The following is a 14,451-nucleotide window of genomic DNA, read 5'->3' on the forward strand; positions in this document are numbered from 1 at the left end:
AGAGGCAGCCTTTTAACTATCCCAAAGCCTAGGACCAAGAGGCATGGAGAGGCAGCATTTTAACTATCCCAAAGCCTAGGACCAAGAGGCATGGAGAGGCAGCCTTTTCCCAAAGCCTAGGACCAAGATCCCTTTTAAATCCCAAAGCCTAGGACCAAGAGGCATGGAGAGGCAGCCTTTTAACTATCCCAAAGCCTAGGACCAAGAGGCATGGAGAGGCAGCCTTTTAACTATCCCAAAGCCTAGGACCAAGAGGCATGGAGAGGCAGCCTTTTAACTATCCCAAAGCCTAGGACCAAGAGGCATGGAGAGGCAGCCTTTTAACTATCCCAAAGCCTAGGACCAAGAGGCATGGAGAGGCAGCCTTTTAACTATCCCAAAGCCTAGGACCAAGAGGCATGGAGAGGCAGCCTTTAACTATCCCAAAGCCTAGGACCAAGAGGCATGGAGAGGCAGCCTTTAACTATCCCAAAGCCTAGGACCAAGAGGCATGGAGAGGCAGCCTTTAACTATCCCAAAGCCTAGGACCAAGAGGCATGGAGAGGCAGCCTTTTAACTATCCCAAAGCCTAGGACCAAGAGGCATGGAGAGGCAGCCTTTTAACTATCCCAAAGCCTAGGACCAAGAGGCATGGAGAGGCAGCCTTTTAACTATCCCAAAGCCTAGGACCAAGAGGCATGGAGAGACAGCCTTTTAACTATCCCAAAGCCTAGGACCAAGAGGCATGGAGAGGCAGCCTTTTAACTATCCCAAAGCCTAGGACCAAGAGGCATGGAGAGACAACCTGAGGGGGCCTAAACTGTGGACATTTTTTTTAGCTTTGCTTTTTCTTAGTGTGCTTTTTAGTCGTTAGTTTTTATTGTTTTTGTTTTGTTTTTTAATCCTCTTAAGCGTTTTGTGCAGTTTTTATTTTCATTCGTTTTTTTCCCTGTGAAGCACATTGAGTTACATTCCCGGTCTGAAATGTGCTGTATAAATAAAGTTAGATTTACTAATAATATTATCCAGTTGAGCTCCAGGCCTATGCTTTTTGTCTGTCTTTGTTCCATGTCAGTACTTACAGTCACAACGTTGTGTTCCTCCTCAGCCGAGACTCAGGATAGATGAGGGTTTAGGCTATCTGAGAGAAACACAAAAGAGACATTCAGGACAAAAAGAGAAACGAAAAAGGCAAAGGCTTGGCATTTTTCCTCTGTCCCTGGGTATAAATAGGATCACTTGGGGGAATTCAACACAAGACAACATAAGGCTAAGCAGTATAGGCTAGGCTTGTGCGGTATACCGCACACAACTACTCATACAAGTTAACTATCAAAGATATGCCAAATAAACTACTCCATCTCAGGTCTCCAACTATCCACATGGTTTGCTAACCAAATGGCTAGCTTGCCAGATCAAGCTTCTTGGTTACGACAGATACGATCAATTCCTTCCTGGATCAAGATCCCTGTTGCCCAAATGGGTTTTGTGCATCAAATGTATGTTTGGAAAGTAATAGTGCCCCTTGTGTGCATTGCCAGTAATACCGAATACCTCCTTCTGGTACAGGGACGGTATGAAAGTGTGGGTACCGGCCAACCCTAGTGTAGGCTACTCAAATGTCTGTTGAGTGGCTTTGGAACGTCACTGACATAGGATACATCGATTTAATAAGACAGAATGGACAAGATTTGATTTGAAAAATAACACGTCTCAATTTACAAAGGAAAACATTCTAATCACATACAGAGACAGTCAAGTGGCTTGTGCATAAAAACAACCACTTCCATGGAGGAAGAGCACAGAGCAGGGATAGCCCAGGGAATTCTCACCCCATATTCACTATGGCATTTCAGACTGACAGCTCTGTGGGAGATCTGTGACAAAAGAAAGAAAACATTGACACTACATGCTCCTACCAAAAGAAAAGAAATGACCAATCAAGACGTTTCACATAACAGTACAATGACACGGACATTGAGCAGGAAGTTACTGAACTAGTCGACGACATGCCGTTCATCAAAAGACGCCAATGTCTTAAAATTGTCCTCAAACCATGTTGATTTAATTAAGGTTAAACCCGTGGGCCACCCGAGGGACATAGTGGTCTAAACAACTGCATCGCAGTACTAGAGGCGTCACTACAGACCCGGGTTCAATCCCAGGCTGTGTTGTAGCCAGCCGCGACCAGGAGAGGCATGAGGCCGCGCACAATTGTCCCAGCGTCGCTGGGTTAGGGGAGGGTTTGGCCAGACGTCCTTGTCCCGTCACACTCTAGTGACTTCGGTAGCCAGCTGTACAGTGTTTCCTCCGACACATTGGTGTGGTTCTCTTCCGGGTTAAGCGAGCAGTGTGTCATGAAACAGTGCGGCTGGGCGGGGGACACATGGCTCCCGACCTTCGCCTCTCCAGAGTCCGTACGGGAGTAGCAGGGATGGGACAACACTGTAAATACCAAATTGGGTATGACAAATTGGGTATGACAAATTGGGTATGACAAATTGGGCAGCAAAAAAGAGGGGTAAAAAGTACCTCCCAAAATAAAATAAAATAAAAAATATATATATGTTAAACCCCACCTCCTCTCCATTATTTATCCTGGATGGGCATCTTCCATGGTTATGTATGTGTGTGTACGTACTCGGGTTCTCACAATACTACAATACCTGATTTTCCATGGCAAAAAGGAAAGTAAAGACAATTCCTTTCCATGATTCCTCGGAGTATTGCAATGCTGGTATCGTGACACCCCTAGTGCGTACACATAGGCTTAGCCTACATAACACACAATTCCTTCCACTGCAGCAGCGAGAGCATTATGCATTTTCCTTGATTAATTATGGAAATCACCCAACAAAAGCATCTCCTTAAACCCATTAACGAGGCGCATGGAACCCGGCTTTGATAAATCAACCGCGCACACTATCAAAATATAAATAATTTTATATGCGTACTCCATGTTCCTGTTTGGCTCTGCAACATCTGTTCCTCACAAAGACTAATGCCTTCAAGTTATCTGAGTTTTTCCCCCTTTTAAAAGACAATATCCCATTAAATAATTAAAACTAATCTCCAACAATAGCTAGAGACATGCTGTGAATAGGTCAATAATAATGCACTGCATTTCATCATGATGAAGTTCATGAGTAGATTCTTCTCAGAGTTAGGCATGTTTCAGAAGTGTCCGAAGGACTCCAAACTCAGAACTATAGTTGAGGATCCTTATAGAGGAGTTCTTCTTTGACATAGTTTAATAGTTTCACTCATTATGCCTCTACTCCCAGAATCCAGAGGCTATTCCAACATTCTGAATTCCAGGAAGAGGAAACTTAAGGAATAACTGATTAAATCACTCAATCTTGTAATTCTGAACAGGATGTTGAGATCCTCATATAAAAATCACTCACTAGTCAGTGAGGGAATGTAACAGACGGACTGTACTACTGAGACGTATTGTGTGTTCACGGACATTTTTTTTTAAAACCTTTATTTAACTAGGCAAGTCAGTTAAGAACAAATTCTTATTTTCAATGACGGCCTAGGAACAATGGGTTAACTGCCTGTTCAGGGGCAGAACAACAGATCTGTACCTTGTCAGCTCGGGGGTTTGAACTTGCAACCTTCCGGTTACTAGTCCAACGCTCTAACCACTAGGCTACGCTGCCGCCCCGTCTGGTGGAAGGTTTCACTTCCATTCTAAAAGTTATTCTCCAGAGAGTAATCTTCTGCTCTGCAACAACGGCAAACTTCTCAGCGCAAATAACACATTAGGTACTGCATAATGTACTACATATCACCAGGACATACGTCAATAATTCACTGAATTAATTTTTTATGATGTAATCAAATAAATACATAATGGAAGGCATTAATAAACCAATAGGTAAATTGCTTGCACTGCCATCTACAAACTTACATTGGGATGAGAAGATACTATATATATATATATACACACACAAAGTATGTGGACATCCCTCCAAATAAGTGGATTTGGCCATTTCAGCCACACCCGTTGCTGACAGGTGTATAAAAATTGAGCACACAACCATACAATCTCCATAGACAAAGATTGGCAGTAGAATGGCCTTACGAAAGCACTCAGTGACTTTTAAAGTGGCACTGTCAGATTGCCCCCTTTCCAACAATTCCGTTTTTCTAGGAGCAACAAAGGCTCAGCTGTGAAGTGATAAGCCACACAAGGTCACAGAACGGGACCGCAGTGCTGAAGCAGGAGCGGGTAAAAATCCTCTTTCCTCGGTTGCAACACTCACTACCAAGTTTCAAACTGCCTCTGGAAGCAAAGTCCGCACAATAACAGTTTGTCCCGGGGACGAGCAGCTGCACACAAGCCTAAGATCACCATGTGCAATGCCAAGCGCCGGCTGGAGTGGTGTAAAGCTCGCTGCCATTTCACTCTGGAGCAGTGGAAAAGCGTTCTATGGCGTGATGCTTCACCATCTGGCAGTCCAACAAACTAATCTCCACATACTTTTGGTCATGTAGTGTACTTGCCTGTGATTTAGCCTACTGTAACAAGGTCCACTGTATCCCACCTCTGTGTGGGGAAAAAAAAGGGTCCACTGGGACCAAACGGAACAAAACAGGGAGGGACCTACCTTAACTTGTCCAATAAGAAAAGCTTGTTTTCATATTAATTTGCTAAACATTTTGCTACGTGTGCAATAATGAACACAACCCAGGCATTTGAAGAATGAAGATAGTCTGTAAGCCATTAATAGAAATCATCATGAAACATTTGAGTCCTCCTGCCCTGACCTCAGCCAGTAGCCTAGAAACATTATCCTAGTTGATTGAAGAAGGTACAATGAGAACACATTAAAGAAACAGAAGGCTAAATTAGACAAACACCTTAGAAAATAAAATGAGAAATGCAAGTGAAATACATTTAGCTACACCTTCATACCATCAGGGATATTAATAGAGCACCATTATCATTCACTTCCTCTTTACTATAAACAGATTGAGAACATCACTTGCTGTGAAGAGGTGAAGTTAGTTTTTGTGTGTGTGTGTGAGAGAGCGAGACGTAGGACTCGGAAGGCCCAAAACGGTTGAAAACCAATTGGGTATAAACTGAGCTAGACATAGAGGCTGCATAGCCTCTGCCCAGAGCCATAAAGCTCTTCTGCTTCCTGTGAGGCTTTGATTATGGTGTTTTAGAACAGCAGATCAGCTGAGAGGCCCTGGGCATTCTGAGTTCTGACAACACTGGAGACAACAGCAGTACAGCAGAATATACTGAGGGAAAAGCAGAAACAGAGAAGGGTAATTCAGTGCCAGTAGAGAGGACGAGCCTGACGTCTTTCATGTGACTGAGGGTCCATTTTAGTGGATGTAGTACACTATACAGATTGCTATCAAGAGGACTCCGAAACAACGAAATGGAACTTTCCTGTGCATTAATAACAAACTTGTATTCCATACGTAAATACGAATAAAATTGTCAAATTACAAGCCTAGTTGGTTTAGCAAGGGGAAAAGACAGGAACATTCCAGCTAGCCATGATGAGATTATGGATGGGCTGGACATGCTGGGAGATGAGTTTGGATTGGTCTGCCATGCTTCTGTCTATAACATGAGCTGTTCAGCATGTATTAGCAGCCCTTTTTACTGCACCGTTTTTGAAAGATATAATGTTAGCTATTGAGAATAACAAAAGTGTTGCTACTTTTCTCAACAACAACACTTTCTGCACACGCCACAGTCAGTGTGAACCGGAGTGACTTAACGCTGACCAAACAAGATGTCCCTACAAACAAAAATAGTTAAATAGTTCCAGTCTGCCATGAAGCGTTCATCCATGTATGCTGGTAAGAGTATAGCTACATTTTCAAAGATATCACTTTTTAAACTAAATGTTAAACTTTCTTTCCAAGTTAAAGCGTACTGTTATCTAGCTAGCGAACGTTGGCATGCTAGCTAAGGTTACTTGTATGATCTGTGTAATAATATTATTCAAATCAGAAATCACTTTCTGATAAGCAATTTGTGACAAATGTATTGGTAAAAAAGTCCTACACTAGCCAATATCAGTCATTGTTCGGTGACTGAACAGTGAGGGGTCAAAACAACATGACACACGTCACTCGTTTCAGGAACATAGGCGTATGTCACGGGTCACTACATCACAGAAGAGCCGTTTGAACGTAAACTTTTTTTTAAATCAAAATGCGTGTATCGCGCAGTAAAACTGCATAAGAGTTGTTCTCCACTTTCTGGAGAATCAAGTTTTGAAATCAGTGGAATCTGAGTATAAATAGCTAAAGAGATGGAGAAAACACCGGTCTCTGGATTACATCTTCAAATTTATGGCAACCATGGCATCCGTGACAGGAGACACGTCCATCTATGATGTATCCCGGGTAAGATAGTCTAGCTAGCTACATTTTCAGATATTACACGTTTCGAATTTGGACAGAAAGTAGTTTCATTTCAAGTTAAAGTGTACTGTTAGCTAGCTAACGTTAGCTGGCTGGCTAGCTAGCTAACATTACATGTATGATCTTATTATTTGAATCTCAGAGCCATTTGCTTGGCTAGTTAAAGCCTAATGTTAGGCTAGCTAACATTTAACATGGTTGGATAGCTACCTGCAGATTCATGCATGGTAGTAACGTCATGAGTTGGGATTATGGCTCATTGTTTAGCTAGCTAAATGTCTTAACAAAAGACTCCACTATTCAAATAACCATTTCTGGTGCGTTCGTAATTTCAGTCTGACCAGCTACTCCGATTTCAGAGCACTCTCGTCTGAGTGTGCCAGAGCGCAGAATAACTAATGAATTTACGAACTCTCAACACCCTAGGCCGAGTAAAATGGTCAGAGTTTGGGTGGGGGCTAAAGCTTAAGAGGGTGTGAATGATGCTGAATGGGTGTAGACAAAGAAGAGCTCTACAGTAGGTACCAAAACATTCCAAGGCCATTTTCTCAAAAGTGAGGTTATAAGTTTATCAACTTTCGAAGCAGAATTACTTTTTCATTGTTCCTCAAATGCAGTGTATGATATACCATTGTGTAGCTCTGTGACTCTGCTTTTATCTAATGTAAAATAACTATTTAAAATTTTGCTACATAAGACCGAATCTTATTATTGCAGTTTCTCATTAGTGGTTTACCTCACAATACACAGATCGTTTCGTTTGAGTAGGCTATGTGCTGGCTGGCTGCTCATTTCGGTCTCTGCAGTCAGTGCACCTCGCTCAGAGATCAAAGGTTCGATACTAACAGAACGCTTCTCTTATGGTAAAGACCTCTCCTGTCTGGGCGGCCTCTGGCCAAAACAACTCTTATACAACCTATCTTTGGTACTGTCACTGGACTATGCTGGGTCACAATAGTGTTGTTGGCACCTGTAACTTGGACATAATAAAAACAGGTAGACATAGGCTAGCTAGTGCTTGCCATTGTTTAAAATAAGAAGCAACATAGCTAGCAAACAGCTTTGGGACAACATCGGGAGTCTATTGTTTGGACTCCCTGATTTGTGAATCGTTCTGGTGGTTGGAGAAGGAAAATATCCCCAACCAAAAAATAGCCGGCTACACACAAAAAAACGATCTGTCAACAAAGGCATATTTATCATCTCTAGGAACTATATTTACCAGGCGTAAAGTGAAATTTGATCCTCGCTATAAAATAAACACCTGAATCAACCTGCACAGTTTTCTTTATAGAAAGGGTGATCAGACCAATTTCCATCGCAATGACTGTCGATGTGCAATATATTGGCAAGATATAGCTAGCAACTAGCTCTACTAGTTAATGTCCAGCATGGTGGTAGAAAAACAAACATGTATTTAACTAGGTAGCAATGCCATGCATATTTACAATCGCTAGAAAATATTTACGTAGCTGACGTCTAGCTAGCTATATAATCTAGTCGTCAAATTGTCTTGCAAGTCTTTTTCGGGTTAGCGTTCAGGCTAGCTGCACGAGCTTTCACATAGGCCTAGCGCTACACTTCCGACATACAGCTCTGTGGCTAAAGACAAATCAATATAGCAACTTCATACAGACGCACGGGTTATTTCCAGTTATTAAAAACGCCATTGCATATTCCGTCGTTTAATGTGAGTGTGCATTTTACCTGTTCTGCTCATGCGGGGCTCCCCATTCTGTGCTGTCTTCTGATAGTAAACAGCCGCGAGTCAAGTGTGTTGAGGCACAGTTGATAGAACATGTGACTAGGGAGATTAAGTGATTTCAGCGCGTGCGCGAGATGCATAATAATCCCTGAAATAATACATCATAAAAAAGACAGAACGGGCTTGCAAAATAGTAACCTTGTGATATGTTTCATTTATATAGTCTAACATATCCTACATCAAAACATAGCATGCATGAAATGGGCTTCACTGTATTTCCTCTGTCATGTAATGAATAGGCCCATGCTGATGAAGATGATGATGAGTGTGTGGTGGTGAACTAATGAATGAATCAATCCAATGTATTTATAAAGCCCGTTTTACATCAGCTGTTGTCACAAAGTGCTATACAGAAAACCAGCCTAAAACCCCAAACAGCAAGCAATGCAGACTAGAAGCACAGTGGCTAGGAAAAACCCCTTAGAAAGGCAGGAACATAGGAAGAAACCTAGAGAGGAACCAGGCTCGGAGTGGTGGCCAGTTCTCTCTGAGATTGTGAGAGTATATAGCCATTAATGTCAGATTGTTCTTCAAGATGTTCAAATGTTCATAGATGACCAGCAGGTCAGTACCTCAGGAGTAAATGTCAGTTGGCTTTTCATAGCCGAGCATTCAGAGGTCAAGACAGCAGGTGTGGTAGAGAAAGAGAGAGCGAGAGAGAGAGAGAGAGCAAGAGAGAGAGAGAGAGAGAGAGAGAGAGAGAGAGAGAGAGAGAGAGAGTTGTAAAACAGCAGGTCTGGGTCAAGGTAGCATGCTCCGGTGAACAGGTCAGGGTTCCATAGCCGCAGGCAGAACAGTTGAAACTGGAGCAGCAGCACGACCAGTTGGATTGGAGACAGCCAGGAGTCATCAGGCCAGGTAGTCCTGAGGCATGGTCCTAGGGCTCAGATCCTCCGGGAGGGGAGGGGGAGAGAGAGAATCAGAGGGAGCATACTTAAATTCAAACAGGACAACAAATAAGACAGGAGAATTACACCAGATATAAAAGACTAACCCTAGGCCCCAGACACATAAACTATTGCAGCATAAATACTGGAGGCTGAGAAAGGAGGGGGTCGGGCAGGGCCAACTAGGCAGGATATAACTCCACCCACTTTGCCAAAGCACAGCCCCCACACCACTAGAGGGATATCAACAGACCACCAACTTACACCCCTGGGCCAGACAACACTCAATCATAGGACCTACTAAAGAGATGATTCTTCAGTAAAGTCTTGTAGGTAGAGACCGTGTCTGCGTCTCTCACATGGATTAGCAGACCATTGCATAAAAATGGAGCTCTATAGGAGAAAGCCCTGCCTCCAGATGTTTGCTTAGAAATTCTAGGGACAATAAGGAGGCCTGCGTCTTGTGACCGTAGCGTACGTGTAGGTTTGTACGACAGAACCAAATCGGAGAGATATTGTAGGTAGGGGCAAACCCATGTAATGCTTTGAATGTTAGCAGTAAAACCTTGAAATCAGCCCTTGCCTTAACAGGAAACCAGTGTAGAGAGGCTAGCGCTGGAGTAATATGATCATATTTTGGGGTTCTAGTCAAGATTCTAGCAGCCGTGTTTAGCACTAACTGAAGTTTATTTAGTGCTTTTTCCAGGTAGCCGGAGAGTAGAGCATTGCAGTAGTTTAAACTAGAAGTGACAAAACCATGGATTAGCATTAGCATTTCTGCATCATTTTTGGACAAAACTTTTCTGATTTTTGCAATGTTACAAAAAGAGAGATCAGGGTCCAGAGTAACACTGAGGTCCTTCACAGTTTATTTGAGACGACTGTACAACCATCAAGATTAATTGTCAGATCCAACAGCAGATCTCTTTGTTCTTAGGACCCAGAACTAGCTCCTGTTTTATCCGAGTTTAAAAGTAAAAAATTGGCCGCCATCCACTTCCTTATGTCTGAAACACAAGCTTCCAGGGTAGGCAATGTTTCATCGAAATGTACAGCTGTGTGTCGTCCGCATAGCAGTGAAAGTTGACATTGTGTTTCCGAATGACATCACTAAGAGGTAGAATATATAGTGAAAACAATAGTGGTCCTAAAACGAAACCTTGAGGTACGCCGAAATGTACAATTGATTTGTCAGAGGACAAATCATCCACAGAGAAATGATATCTTTCCGACAGATAAGATCTAAACCAGGCAAGAACTTGCCAGTGAAGACCAATTGGGGTTTCCAATCTCTCCAAAAGATTGTGGTGATCGATAATGTCAAAAGCAGCACTAAGTTCTAGGAGCACGAGAACAGATGCAGAGCCTTGGTCTGACGCCATTAAAATGTAATTTACCACCTTCACGAGTGCAGTCTCATTTCGTATACATTTTTTGTCTTCAGGAAGGCAGTGAATTGCTGCGCAACAGTTTTTCAAAAATATTTGAGAGGAATGGGAGATTCGATATAGGCTGATAGTTTTTAAACATTTCCATGATGTTGTCTCATCATGAGCTGTCTTTAAAATACTTGATTTCAAATGACAGTGTGAAGTGGCAGTGGAGGCCTGTTGATAGGGTTAGGGTTAGTTCGTAAGCCTATGGTGCAAAACTCAGGGTGTTTATTTGGTGAAATCAACTCTGTGAGAACTGTATACTATGTAAACAGGAAGTGGACTCCTTACTATACACAAACTCAGATAAAATGAAACAAATAATCAATAAGACAGAATACAGAGCTCTAATTAACACAGGCATCAATCATGGCAGAAAACGCAACTGTCACACCCTGATCTGTTTCACCTGTCTTGTGCCACCCCCCACCAGGTGGCTCCCATTTTCCCCATTATCCATTATTATATATTTATTCCTGCGTTTTCTGTTTGTCTGTTGCCAGTTCGTCTTGTTTTGTCAGGTCTTATCAGTGTGCTTCCCATTTCTCCTGTTCTCAAGTTGTCACATTCTGACCTGAGTTCTTTTGTTATGTCTTTGTTTTAGTATGGTCAGGGCGTGAGTTGGGTGGGTTGTCTATGTCAGTTTTTCTATGATTTGCTATTTCTGTGTTTGGCCTGGTATGGTTCTCAATCAGAGGCAGCTGTCAATCGTTGTCCCTGATTGAGAACCATATTTAGGTAGCCTGCTTTCTATTGTGTTTCGTGGCTGATTATTTTCTGTTTAGTGTGTGTTGCACCTGACGGAGCTGTTTCGTTTGTTACTTTGTATTTAGTGTTCAGTTTATTAAAAGGATGAACACTTACCACGCTGCACCTTGGTCCTCCTCTCTCTCCCAACGACGAGCGTTACACGAGTTTTTGTTTTCTAGTCTTCCCAGTTCGGACCTTTCTGCTTGTCCTGACCTTGCCTGCCATTTTGTCCCTGATTGACTCTGCCTTGGATTACGAACCTCTGCCCGCGCTCCACCTGCCCTTTGACAACCTTACCCCTGTCTGGCCGCGACAGGTATGACAGAGTTTATACCTTCCATCAAGGCCTCAGCTTGGAAGATAGCATTATGCACCAATCAACCATTAGGCTAGTATACAGTGCATTTGGAAAGTATTCAGACCACTTCACTTTTTCCACATTTTGTTATGTTCCAGCCTTATCCTGACTTGGATTTAAATGTTAAACATCCTCATCAATCTACACACAATACCCCATAATAACAAAGTGAAACAGGTTTTTAGAGATTTTTGCAAATGTATTAACATTTTTTTTAAATACCTTATTTAAATAAGTATTCAGACCCTTTGCTATGAGACGTGAAATTGAGCTCAGGTGCATCCTGTTTCCATTGATCAACCTTGAGATGTTTCTACAACTTGATTGGAGACAAACTTTGGGGCGGCAGGTAGCCTAGTGGTTAGTGTTGGACTAGCAAGATCGAATCCCAGAGCTGACAACCGGCTCCAGAACGCTCAGGACCTCAGACTGGGGCAAAGGTTCACCTTCCAACAGGACCACGACCCTAAGCACACAGCCAAGTCAATGCAAGAGTGGATTTGGGACAAGTCTCTGAATGTCCTCGAGTGGCCCGGTTTTGAACCCGATCAAACATCTCTGGAGAGACCTGAAAATAGATGTGCTGCCAAAGGTGCTTCAACAAAGCACGGAGTAAAGGGTCTGAATACAAATGTAAATGTGATATTTCTGTGTTTATTTGTTATATAAATTTGCAAACATTTCTAAAAACCTGTCATTGCTTTGTCATTACTGAGTCTACACAACATTAATTAAGAACACCTTTCTAATATTTAGTTGAACCCTCAGTGTAGAATCCTGCATTAAGCAGAAGTACTCCAGAGGTAGGGTATTCATTACTCTGCTCCTTGGGATTTGCAATATGGGCATTACCCAACACCACAGGATAATTGGCACTTCTGAACACAGCTCCGAGAGGAACAAACATTTGACCTTTTCAATTACGAGGATATACAGGTAAGTCCTAAACATTTTGCAATATGGAAATAGCGATCTCATTAGGCTAACTACGTGCACATTGTAATGGTAACTTGAATTGTGGGAGTAGGCTTGGCCTTTAACCAGATTTATCTACTCAGTAGAAAGATCTTTAAATAATCGGAAACAGACAGTTATCTTGGGATGCGTGACAACTTGAGGCCTTCATTTTGGAAAAGCACCCAGGTATGGATATCAAATCAAGTCAAATTGTATTTGTCACATCCGCCGAATACAACAGGTAGACCTTACCGTGAAATGCTTACTTAGAAGCCCTTAACCAACAATGCAATTCAACAAATAGAGTTAAGAAAATATTTACTAAATGAACTAAAGTAAACATTTAAATAAAAAATAACATAATAAAAGCAATACCGAGGACCTATACAGGGGGTATCGGTACCGAGTCAATGTGTGAGGGTAGGAAAGAGTAAAGAGTACTGTGTAGGGAAAGGGTACTGTGGAGTGCGATTGAGATGGCTTCAGTTGTGGATCTGTTGGGGCGGTATGCGAATTGGAGTGGGTGTTGATGTGAGCCATGACCTGCCTTTCAAAGCACTTCATGGAGATGGACTATTTTAAATATGTGCAACGATATGCGCTGAGAGTCAGGAAGGAACTTCAGGGAGTGAGTGTTTTAATAAAATTATCAGAACATAATACAGAACAAGAAACATTAACAAATATAATACCATTTTTATACATGTTTTCCATAAAGAATGTTTTTTTTGTTAATCAGTAAATTTGAATTTAACCATAACATTTGTTGTAATATTTGTTCTATCTTTTCTGGAGGATAAAACTGAAATTGTAACCAGCTTTGTATGGCTTGTTTAAGAAAGGGCGATACTTTAAACAAAATTTATTTTTCAGTTAGTCGGAAATTAGACGTTTTTGAACTAACAATGAGCCTTTCTTAATAATCTACTGGGGAACCAGTTTGGGTTTAAGTATAATTTATGTGTGAGTGAAGCTTTTAGTGAGAGGTTTAAAGCTTTAATATTTAATAATTTTAGCCACCCAAACTCATATTCATTATATAAATAAGCACGTGCGAAGCTACAGCTCAGCATTTAACACCATAGTACCCTCCAAACTCGTCATCAAGCTCGAGACCCTGGGTCTCGACCCCGCCCTGTGCAACTGGGTACTGGACTTCCTGACGGGCCGCACCCAGGTGGTGAGGGTAGGTAACAACATCTCACCCCTCTGATCCTCAACACTGGGGCCCCACAAGGGTGCGTTCTGAGCCCTCTCCTGTACTCCCTGTTCACCCACGACTGCGTGGCCACGCACGCCTCCAACTCTATCATCAAGTTTGCGGACGCCACAACAGTGGTAGGCTTGATTACCAACAACGACGAGACGGCCTACAGGGAGGAGGTGAGGGCCCTCGGAGTGTGGTGTCAGGAAAAACCTCACACTCAACGTCAACAAAACTAAGGAGATGATTGTGGACTTCAGGAAACAGCAGAGGGAACACCCCCCTATCCACATCGATGGGACAGTAGTGGAGAGGGTAGTAAGTTTTAAGTTCCTCGGCGTACACATCACAGACAAACTGAATTGGTCCACCCACACAGACAGCATCGTGAAGAAGGCGCAGCAGCGCCTCTTCAACCTCAGGAGGCTGAAGAAATTCGGCTTGTCACCAAAAGCACTCACAAACTTCTACAGATGCACAATCGAGAGCATCCTGTCGGGCTGTATCACCGCCTGGTACGGCAACTGCTCCGCCCACAACCGTAAGGCTCTCCAGAGGGTAGTGAGGTCTGCACAATGCATCACCGGGGGCAAACTACCTGCCCTCCAGGACACCTACACCACCCGATGTCACAGGAAGACCATAAAGATCATCAAGGACAACAACCACCCGAGCCACTGCCTGTTCACCCCACTATCATCCAGAAGGCGAGGTCA

General features: G+C 42.7%; 1 protein-coding gene across 1 annotated transcript in view; it reads right to left on the minus strand.

Annotated features, from left to right (window-relative positions):
* LOC115128675 (TBC1 domain family member 5-like) overlaps window positions 1-8,177 on the minus strand; it is a 28,095-nt gene extending 19,918 nt beyond the window's left edge. The window contains exons 1-2 of the mRNA XM_029658748.2: window positions 8,089-8,177; window positions 1,062-1,120 (exon numbers count right to left, since the gene is read on the minus strand). The gene's annotated coding sequence lies outside the window, so the exon portion shown is untranslated. The remainder of the gene's footprint in view (window positions 1-1,061; window positions 1,121-8,088) is intronic.
* Window positions 8,178-14,451: the final 6,274 nt, after the last annotated feature.

The sequence above is a fragment of the Oncorhynchus nerka genome, linkage group LG4 (assembly GCF_034236695.1).
Source record: "Oncorhynchus nerka isolate Pitt River linkage group LG4, Oner_Uvic_2.0, whole genome shotgun sequence".
NCBI classification, from domain to species: Eukaryota; Metazoa; Chordata; class Actinopteri; order Salmoniformes; family Salmonidae; genus Oncorhynchus; species Oncorhynchus nerka.